Here is a 12090-nt window from a genome sequence, read left to right as displayed (position 1 = left end):
CTTCTTCTCCTTCTTCCCTCCCAAGACTACCTCCCACCTCACTCCTGCTCTCTTCTTCCTCCTCCACCTTCCTCTTCAACCCTTCTTCTCTTACTAGAAGCATCAAGAGCGCTAATTTGTGTTGTCATAGTAGCAATTCACTGGTTTTTGGCTTGGGTAGGAGGTGAAATCAGAGGGCGAAGAGGGGTTTGACTTGTAAAGCCTTATTCGATCTCGATGTGCTCGAGCTCATCGTCATTGCGGGTATCACTGCGCTAGTGTTTGGGCCCAAGAAGTTGTTAGAAGTCGGGAAATTACGAGGATTACATTGTTGTACTTATTGATTACATATGTTTAATGTTTCAATATAAATTAGGAGGATTACGTTGTTGTTTTCTCAAGTATATGTAAAGTTTGAAGCCATATAGGATATCAGGCGATTGCAAAACAGGTTCTAATGCAAACGGGATAGACCATGGAGTTGGATCGAAAAAATAGGTAGGTTCTAAAACAAATTCCAGTGCAAACAAGGTAGGGTACATGGTCCAAAAAAGGAAACTAATTATAATAGAGTAGGGTATAGGGTCCAGGTTTAGAAACTACCCATCCTAGACCTGATCATCCCTACGAGACTGGACGTAGCCAAGCTTGATTGGCGTGGCTAAGTCGGTGGCCTATCTTGGCCTAGCACATGGGTTGGACTAGCTGGGCACAAAGCCGAGTTGATCAAGCTTAGGGCCAGCTTATGGCTTGGCACAAGACCAGGCTCATGGCTTGGCGCATGACTAGGACTAACCAGGACATGATTGGGCTTGTCGCCTGGTGCATGGCTAGGTAGTAAGGTCGCTGAATTGATTTATGAATGATTTTTGACCGATCTGTGATCTATTGCAAGTGATCCATGACTGATTCATCATTGGTCCATGACCGAGCATAGTCAATTTGTGGTCGACTCTCAATTTTTATGTGGTTGCGTGGAATCGATCAATCCACGACTGACACATGATCACACGGATCGATTCATGATCATGGGATGAGTACATGACTGAGCGAAATCACCCGTGACTGATGCATGACTGCATGAGATCGATCCATGATCATCAATCGATCCATGATCATCAATTGATCCATGGTGGTGCATAATCATCTAACATCCGTGATTTTTGACCTATGAGAAACAGCTATGATTCTAGTATGCTAGTGGCGAGAATCGACCGTGGATCGATTTGAGAGATTAACCATATACCTATTAAAGAATCAACCATGGATTGATCAAGGGATCGACCATGGACCAATCTAATGACCATGCAAGTGGATTTGAGTCGTTCGGTTAATGAATGACCGCCTCGCCATAACAGTTGATCGAGGGTTGGTCACGTATCATCACGGATCGATGGGCAATCATGAAACAATCCCAAACAGTTGTGTTCCGATCTCAAGTAATTCCACATGGTCATGTACCAACTGCGAGTGACCATGAGTTAACCCGGGATGATCATGTGTCAGTTGTGGATTGACCGATCTTGAACAACCACATGACATTTGAGAGTCGGTTTGGATCGAGCCTAGAGTTGGTTTAGAAGCTTATCCACTCAGCTAGACCTAGTCCAAGGGCCAACCATTGAGCCCACACCCTAGGCCACTAACCTAGTCGAGAAGGAAAATTTTACCTATGACAACCACACCAAGGGTGGCTTCGTAACGAACCTTGGATGTGTCGAAATGATTGATAGGAGATGTGCACAAAAAGCTCTTACACTATCCCAATTGCACTTTTAATGGTCTATGTCCCATGCTTGCCTATTCTTTAGAAATGGAAAAGATAGAATATTCTAAAACCCCTTTGGTCATTTAATGAAGGTGGTGATTCATCATCTTAGGTCTCCACTTGAGGATTTAATAATCATTACCTAAGATTTACCTCAGGGGTTAAGTAAGGAACTCTTGAACAAATGTACTAATAGAAAAGAGACACAATGGCTAATTATTACTATTCTAAGGCCTAGGTGCCACATAACTCTCTTTAGGGTGCCACATATTCAAAGTGACTTATTCTTTAAGAATGGGTCAATTACCTAAGTGAACTAATTGGAAGAGAACTTGATAAAATATTCTAAAAGACCAAAACTTGAAAAGCATTTAATTTAGGCATGTGCTAAATATCCAAGCCTCATGATTAATCAAATCCAGGCATTTAATGAGAATGGTGAGTCATTGACTTAAATGTCCATAGAAAATATGATCATCATTACCATAGGATTCAATTTGGAGAATAAGTAGGTTAAGTCATGATGGCATGGTATAAGTGGTCCAATGGGAGAGAAACAAGTAAGCCAACAATCAATACATTAGGTCATTAGATTGACACTTCATAAACTTAAGCGTGCCACCTTGCAAATTAGTGCGCCACCTCAATTTTGCAGTCGTGCCACTCTAAGAAAGGTGATTGAGTCATTCGGACAAGTAATGATGAGGACAATATCTATAAATAAGATGAGCTCCTCATTCATTTTCACTATATAAGCCCTCTTGCTCTTTACATGCCATTCTTTCCCTTGCTCTCTGTGGCATCCCAAAATTTCATGGCAATTTCTAGAGGCATTACGACCTATGAAAAAGTGAATGGTTGTGTCGTTGAAGTATGTTGTGGCCACTAGACCGAAGAATTGTAATAGATTAAGGACGAACACTTTAATGGAAAGATATCTTATGTTCTTGGGTTATCAAAGTTGGTGCTATAGGATAATTTGATAATGAGAATTTTGTTCTTTGCTATGTGATTTATAGGTTGGAATTTATTATGTTGCAAGTTTTATGGCCAAGTGAATAAGTGTAATTAGGTAATTATATGATGGGTAATTAGGTGAAAATTAAAAGGGAAAAATTAGAGAAGAGTGGGTTGAATTTTTGGCCCAAGACCAGCCTCACCATTCGGCCCTTTTGGCCTGGCCCGTGAAGCCCAAAGGAAAGGAGCTGCCTTCGACCAAGGGGAGGAGGCCCGACCCATCTTCTAGCCCATCATGTGCATGGGAAAAATGCCAAGTGTCTTTCCCCTAGGGCCAAGTGGCATTAGCCATGCAAACCAAATGATTGCAAATGATGAAGGGGAAAGAAAGAGAGGGAGAGTGAGCGGATTGAGAGAGAGAGAGTGAAATCGAGAGAGGGAGAGCAAGCAAGCGAGAGAAGAAGGGGAAGAGGGAGGCCGTTCGCTGCTGTTCGTCGCCGCCATCGAGTCGCTGAGTCCCGCCTTGCCCCCGCCATCTTTGCTTGCTGTGTTGTGCTCGGATTAGAGGCAAGTAGAGTCCATTAATCTACCTTTGCTTGCTGTGTTCGTGTATGTGATGAATGGTGAATTTCGGATGTGGATGAAGTGTGAAATTTCGAAGCTATAAGTGTTGTGTTCTAGCCTAGTGTTCTGTTTCCGGAAAAGCAGTTCGACCTTTGTTGATTTCTTGAGTTGCATGCGATGTTCTAGTGGGAATTTGGCTTCGACTTCTTGATGAAAGTTGTAAAGGACTTCTTTGAGAGTAACATATCAAAATTTCAGAAGAAATGAACAAGTATAGACCGGTGAAGCTATTTTTCTTTGAAGAAGTTAGAACTGGAAATCGTAATGCTGACCTAGTGTGATTCTGTGAATTTTATAAAATTCTTTGGTTGAAATTTGATCTCGTGTTCTGAATGAAAGTTGAATATGAAATGTTAAGGAGTAACATAATAAAATTTTAGAGGAAATGGATGAGTTTAGATTGGTGAAACGATTTTATCCGAAATGGTTAGATCTGGGAATTGTTGCCGAGGGTTAGAGACAACTACGGTGATTATAGTTTTTAATCTATCACAAATCTGATTTCGAGTTCTTCATGAAATATTTACTTCTGTATTTTTTCTATAATATATAAAAATTTCAGAATTTTGGAGTTGATTTAGGATTTCTACTGAATTTGTGAATGAAACTGTGTATGGCAATATTCCGAAATTATAAAGACTGTGATGTGTGGACTGTACCGAATTGTATGATGTTCTTTTGATATGGTGTTCTGCATGGAATATTTTCCTCTAGATTTTGTATATAACATGTCGAATTTTTAGAATTTATTAAGGCTGTTTACTAATTTTTCAAGAATTATGACCAAAGGAGTGCAATCTGTTTTTATCCAAAATTTTGCTGTATTTTCAAAAATAAATGAAATTGCTCCATGTGACATAATGTCTTGAGTGGTTGATTATGTTGCATATGTGGTGACATATGGCATGTTATATGACATCAAAAGTTGGTTGAGACCTTTGATATTGTTGCATCAAATGCCATGTTGAAATTGAGATACATGTGTGAACATAAATTGAGATAATAACGAGACCATCGAGGTGTGAGCTAACGATAACCCGGGAGTGTTGGGATGCCCGGAGTATGGGTGCCGGATGCCTGGAGTGTGTGTGCCGGATGCCCCGGGAGTGTTGGGATGTCTAGAGGTGTGTGTCAGAAGCCCTGGAGGTGTGTGCTGGGGGGATACCTCGTGATGCTAGTTGGGGTACGAGATGCTCGGAGTGTGTGTGCCGGATACCTGGAGGTGTATGCCGGAGGCTCCTCGCGATGCCAGGTTGGATGCAAGCGATAAATTGTGGGATGCAAACATTCGTCCTTGGGAAGAAAAATGATGTGATCTAATTGAAAGATAAAGATCGAGAATTGAATCATGCGCATGGATGTGTGCATATGGCATGGGATGAACCTCATGGGAATGCAAGAATGGAGTGCATGGTGGTATATGCATGGCTGTTTGATGATATAAGTACAAGTGCATGGTGATATATGCATAGCTGCTTGATGATATAAGTAAAAGTGCATGGTGATATATGTTCGTTGTATGGTGATATATGCATGGCTGTAAGGTGAGGTATGCTTGAATGCATGAATGATATGTGTTTTATTCATGATACCTTGATTGTTCTGTTTGACGCATTGTGTAGTTTGGTGGATCTTTACTGTTGAGTGGTTGTACTCACCCCTTTGGGGATTAACATTTAAGATTAGAAAGATACCATTGCTACCAGTTGTGCGTGGTACCTTCTATGGCATACCTACTGACATTGAGGTGGAGTGCGTAGAGCATTCCTGTATTAGTGTACCTGGTCTGGTGTATGTCCGAGTCCGTGTCTTGGTGATGTACGACGTGGGTCTTGCTGATGGCCCGGTTATCCAGGAGTTTTTGTCTGTTCATGTCCGGCGTGGTGGAGTGATGCTAGGGATGCTGCCGCCGCCCGATGCACCGAGTTCGGTGTGATGGCGCGTATGACTAGTGGGAGCCGATACTTTTTGGTTACCCGGCACTAGATGATGGATGGGTGTATATGTCAAACGTAGGGTCGTGTCCTTTTGAGTTAGCCGAGCATAGTTAAAAGCTTTGGCCTTTTTGATGTACCGACCCGAGACGTCCATTGTGAAAATGTAAATAAAAGTGACTCGGCTTTATTGTTTTATATGGTGAATAGTTGGTGTGCAATTACATTATTTTTATTGGAGTAAGGGATGGTGAGACTCGTTTATGCTTCCGTTGATGAGCTGCTCTGGGACCTTTACAAAAGAAAAAAGGGAGAAGAATTTTATTGCTCAACCCCTATGAACTATGGTTCCACTTTAATTAAAAAATTTTAAGGACTGGTATGTAGTAGGATAAGTGATAAGTACCTGTGGCGACCCCAACGGATCGGGGAGCGTGCCGAGGGGGTGCCACACTCTCGGCCTTGCACCATCGCTCCTCATTAAGTCGCTCACGCTCCTTTTTGAGGTCCATCTAGGTAAGTAAGATCCCTAATTCTCCTCTAGGGCAATAGACTCTATTATTTAGTTTGGTTAGGTGCTCACCCATTCAAGCGATGGGTAGATGTAAGATCCTTAGTTTGGTTTTCTCATGTTGGTGCTTGAATGTGTGTTTGAATTGTTCATGCTTGGAATAAGGTCGAGGTTTGCTTGGGTTAGGTTCAACAAGAGGCAAGATCACCCAAGGCCACGAGGCCTTGGATTGGTATCAAAGCATGCCAGTTCCAAGTCTCAATCGATGAGAGGATCGCCGAAGGCCGCACGATCTTGGATCGACATTGGAGCGGCTAGTTCTAAGTCTTAATTGATAGGGGGACCGCCTAAGTCACAAGGTCTTGGTAATGTATTAAAGCATGCTGATTCTATGTCTTGATTGATGTGAAGACTTTGTGCTTGACGTTTGAATCAAGCCACAAACCAAGAGTCATTCACAGCATGAAGTATATTCATATCGGGTTGAAGCCAAGATCTGTCGAACTTAGGATCTTCACGAAGTAAGGTATACCAAAGTCTCAAGGTCTTAGATCAGCATTGAGGCATGTTGTTTCCAAGCCTTATCCAATGCAGCGATTAGTGCTAAGCAATCGATTCAAGTCACAGATTAAGGATCGTTCCCAACATGTTATATAGTGCAATACAAGGATTTATGGCACACACGAATGAGTGAGCACGCCTTCGGATCATGTATAAGTTGGCTAAAAAAGAAAAGATAAGAATCGGCATGTGTGACGCACTTATGTGTGCACTTGAAGAGGAAAAAATGTCTGTCAGTAGATAGCATTAACAACGATACCTCCTTCATTAAACGGGACGCCCTAGTTGAGTCAAGATGCCTGGATCTTGAACCAAGAAGTCTCGGAAAGTTTGCCCTGAGAAGGCTCAATCGAATCGAGAGGACCTGGTCGAGCCAGGATGATGGTAAAAGAATCATTTTATGCATGCCGGTATATGCATGAGTATAATGCGTTGATGTGCTCATTTTTAAGTTGATGGTAGTTTTATATGGACATCATGTATTTAGTCAAGGCATGCCCTATTGATCCGTCATCAACACTATTTGCAAGTGTTGTACTTATTAGACTTCAATAATATGATGTTTTTCTAGTAGAGAATTAAGAATTTTACTTATTAAGTTCCCCGACTCACTCTACTATCTTTTAGGCTTATGTTAGTTTTGAGAACTATAGTCAAGCTAGAGGATATAGGAATTCCCCTATCATATGTGAAAACTTATAGGGTGATATAAAAAGGAAAGAAGAGATTGTAAATGTACTGTTGTAATATAAAGTAATGTATTATGTGTGATATATGTCCTAGTCTTCTAGCTATTATTTGTTTGGGAAGTTTGTTTGTTCACATTTCCGCATGTGTTTATTTACGAGATAAAAAGAATTAGGACCGCGACAAGTCTAGGACCTCACAAAAATAACCCCAACTGCTCAAAACTCTAGAGATGGAGTTAAGGTTGTTACAATCCAAGACCAACCCTTATGGTTGAGCGATTGATCCACATCCAAATAGCTCGAGTCAACTTGCGTGATTAGTGGATTGACGCACTGCCGATCCCTTGATCGGCCCATGGTCAATCCTTCAATCAGGCCATGGCTGATCCTTTAGTAGTCCTCCCGATTAGGTCAATCGGTTCATGATCAATCCTTAGATTGGTCTAGGCCAATCCCCACTATCGGCGCACCGATTCCATGGCCATTTCTCATAGGTCAAAATTGTGGATGTCATAGCCGAGGCTCGACAATCGGCTAGAGGAGAAGGAAGGAAAAAAAGAAAAAAAATCAAAAAAATATTAGTATAATCTTAGGACATTATTAAAATATAAAAAAATTGCATGTCTTTAGAAAATTTGAGAATTGTAACAAACATATTATTCTATTTAGAAATTCGTCTAGGAGATAAAAATGAAAAAAAGTTATTTCTCAAAAGAAATTATTTTCAAAAATAAAAATATTACCAAACGCACTCTAAACAATCATTCTTCTCAAATCATTTTCTTTTTTCTGTGCTGATTATTTTGATACATTATTTTCCTTTCCATTTTTAACACATTTTTTCTACTAACAGTCAAAACCATGATGAAGTCTAAAGCTCCTTTTAGACTTACAATTACGATCTAGGGTGAGCTTGACGCCATATTAAGCTCTACCAATCGGCCATTAGCTTGATGGCGGTGTTGAGCTTACACATAAGTGTGTGTGTGTGTGTGTGTGCACGTGCACGCGTGTGCATGCGTGCGTGTGTGCATGAGAGAGAGAGAGAGAGAGAGAGAGAGAGAGAGAGAGAGAGGGATGGTCATGGAGACGAAACGAAGGGAGGAAACTCTGTCATTGAGCATAGCAATGGCAATATGATAGTGGTTGTCGACGATAGCAACGGCAGGATGGAGGCTGCGGCAGATGGGGTGTGGGTCTGGGTAGAGGATGGAAGAGAGAGGAGAGGTGGCCGGGTAAATACAAAATGAAACGTCTACACATCGCTATTTCGTTTCGTCCGCGGAGATTATAGATGAGATTAAAGTAGGAGACAATAGATCCACCTCTTTCTCATTCCAATCTGTACACCTTTTGAAATTAGCATTCGTACAAACTGAGCATTCCAGGAGGAATGTTTATCTCTACACTAGTGGTAATTATGAGCTGGGTTCACTCCTATGTGAAGGAGGCCCAATGAGTTGCAAGCCCAAAAAGGGCTTGAGCCCATATGATGAGTCATAGAGAAATAAGGTTTCTCACTATCTTTTAAGTGGTAGCCACAAAAAGACGTAATAACAAGAGAAAAAGAGAAAGTAGAAAATTTGGGGTTGGGGCAAAGTCTGATTTACATCAAGCTGGTATCGGAGGTCGATTCGTATTCCAATTGAGCTGAAATTTTGTCAGCATGTTGTCGTGCAATCTGCTCGAATCTGAATGGTTTGATTTTCATTTGAAGCTCCATACATCAGGTTTTTCGTGGATTGATCAAAACTTGCATTTTTTGTCAGATTTATCCTTGATCTCTTATGAAATTCATGTGTATTACCAAAAATCATGTTCTTGAGGTTTTTGCTGCTGTGTACCTCTAGTATTTGCTAGAAAAGAATATTGTTGACCCAATTTTATTGATAGTGAAGATTTTCGGGTGGACTCCGGTCCCATGGTTTTTGATCTCCTCACATCGAGGAGGTTTTCCATGTAAAAAATTCGTCTTGTGTTCACGGGCTTGGCATTTATTTTACTCTACTATATCGAATCCTATTAGATTTACACAAGAGTAGAGATTATTTTATTCTGCTGCGTTAATTCGATATTGTTCAAATTGTTACTATTCTCCAATCAGAGTGGTATCAGAGCTTTTGGTTATTGTCTGATTTTTCTGCCTTGTGTTAAACAATGGAAACGAATACGAGTAGAATGGTTTCACTGAATGGTTCGAATTATCATATTTGGGAAGGGAAGATGGAAGACTTTTTATATGTGAAAGATTTTTATTTGCCCGTATTTGTCGAGGAGAAACCGGAGAATAAAATTGATGCCGAATAGTCTAGATTTCATCGTCAAGTGTGTGGTTATATTAGGCAGTGGGGGGATGATAATGTTTTGAACCATATTATTGAGGAAACACATGCACGCAGTTTATGGGATAAGCTCGAACAGTTATATGCTCAAAAGACTGGGAATAATAAGTTATTTTTGGTAAAACGGATGATGGCTCTGAGATATCAAGATGGTAATCGTTTGACTGATCATTTAAATTCTTTTCAAGGAATTATAAATCAGTTGGCTGTGATGGGAATCAAGTTTGATAATGAGATACAAGCACTATGGTTGCTTGGTACTTTGCCGAACTCATGGGAGACGTTCTGAACATCTTTGTCTAATTTTGTCCCAAATTGTACGATTACCATGGATTTGGTCAAGAGTAGTATTTTGAATGAAGAGATGAGAAGGAAGACACAATGATCGTCCTCTTCACATTCTGATGCCTTGGTTGTTGAGAAAAGGGGAAGAAGTGAGTCTCAAAGTCCGAGAAATAGAGATAAAAGTTGAGATAAAAGCAGAGGTAAGTATAATAAATTTGCTAATGTTGAGTGCCATTATTGTCATCAAAAGGGACATAGTCAGAGGTTTTGTCGCCAGTTAAAAAGGGAGAAACAAAAGGAGAAAGGTAAAGAGAAGAAAATTTATAATGACAGTGATGACAATCGTGTTGCTACACTTAAAGAAGACTTTCTCATCATTTTTTATGGTGATGTAGTGAATTTTGTATCTCATGAGACCAGTTGGGTAATTAATAGTGGTGCATCCATTCATGCTACGTCTCGTAGGGATTTCTTTACATCATACATGTCAAGTGACTTCGGATTTGTGAAGATGGGAAACAATGGGCTAACTCAAGCTATAGGCATCGGTGATGTGTGCCTAGAAACCAACAATGGCACAAGGTTAGTATTAAATAATGTTAAACATATACTTGATATCCGCTTGAATTTGATTTCTACAGGCAAGTTGGATGATGAGGGGTATTGTAGCACCTTCAGTATTAGTCAATGGAAGCTCACCAAAGGTTCTCTTGTTGTGGCTAGAGGTGAAAAATATTCTTCGTTGTATATTATGCAGGCAAAGTTGTCCATAAACAAAATTAATGCAGTAGACAATGAAGATGCAACTGAGTTATGGCATAAGAGGCTCAGTCACATCAGTGAGAAGCGTTTGTCAATATTGGCTAAGAAGAAGCTCCTTTCAGGATTGAAAAGTTCGGCGCTAAAGAAGTGTGCTCACTATTTAATAGGAAAATAGGATAGAGTTGCATTTAAAAACTTCCCTCCTTCAAGAAAGTCAGGTATACTGGATTTAGTGTATTCTATTGTTTGCGGTCCTATGAAAACAAAATCACTTGGTGGCTCTCTTTATTTTGTTACCTTCATAGATGATTTTTCAAGGAAAATTTGGATTCATACCTTGAAAACTAAATAGCAAGTACTAGATGCTTTTAAGCAATTTCAGGCTTTAGTTGAGAGACAGACTGAAAAGAAATTGAAATGTATCAGAATTGATAATAGGGGAGAGTATATTGGACCTTTTGATGAATATTATAGACAACAAGGTATTCGACATCAAAAGACACCTCTCAAGACGCCTCAATTAAATGGCTTAGCTGAGAGAATGAACATGACACTGGTTGAAAGGGTAAGATACTTACTTTCACAGTCAAAGCTACCTGGATCCTTTTGGGGTGAGGCTTTATGTACAGTTGTGCATATATTAAATTTTACTCCATGTGTTCCTTTAGAGTTTGATGTTCCTAATAGAGTTTGGACATGCCAAGATGTTTCTTATGATTATTTGCGTGTCTTTAGGTGCAAAGCATTTGTGCATATTCCCAAAGATGAGTGGTCTAAACTTGATGTGAAAACACAACAGTGCATATTTATTGGTTATGAACATGATATGCTTGGCTACAAATTTTATGATCCGGTTGAAAAGAAAATTGTAAGAAGTAGAGACGTTATGTTTATGGAAGATCAAACAATAGAGGATATTGAGAAAGCAGAGATGATTTCAGCACCATGGGTTAGTGATAATTTGGTTGATTTGGATCCAGGACCTCTTACAAATATTCCTACATAAGTTGATGAAGAGCAGCAGGAAGTCAATGTTCCAAATAACGCACATGTTCCTGAACATGTTGAAATGGATAATACTATTTTCGAACCATATGCTCAATTAGATGTTCCACTGGATGTTCCAATCTGGAGATCCGTTAGAGACCGATGACCTTTCACTAGGTATTCTGAAGATGAGTATGTATTATTGACTGATGTAGGTAAACCAGAGTGCTATGTAGAAGCAATAGAAGATGAGTACAAAAGCAATTGGTTTGATTCTATGCAAGATGAGATGCAATCACTTTATGATAATCATACTTTTGAGTTGGTGAAGTTAACTAAATGTAAAAGGGCTTTGAAGAACAAGTGGGTATATAGGTTGAAGCAAGATGAACATACTTCACAACCACGGTACAAAGCTAGATTGGTTGTTAAGGGATTCGATCAGAGAAAGGATATTGATTTTGATGATATATTTTCTCCAATAGTGAAAATGTCTTCTATTCGTGTGGTACTAGGCTTGGCAACTACCCTAGATTTGGAAATTGAGCAAATGGATGTCAAAACAGCCTTCCTACATGGTGACTTGGAAAAAGAGATATACATGGAATAATATGAGGATTTTAAAGTGAAAGGGAAAGAGAATTATGTGTGCAAATTGAAGAAAAGTCTCTATGGCCTAAAACAAGCACCG

The sequence above is a fragment of the Eucalyptus grandis genome, chromosome 3, assembly GCF_016545825.1.
Source record: "Eucalyptus grandis isolate ANBG69807.140 chromosome 3, ASM1654582v1, whole genome shotgun sequence".
NCBI lineage: Eukaryota > Viridiplantae > Streptophyta > Magnoliopsida > Myrtales > Myrtaceae > Eucalyptus > Eucalyptus grandis.
This window is presented reverse-complemented; position numbering follows the sequence as displayed.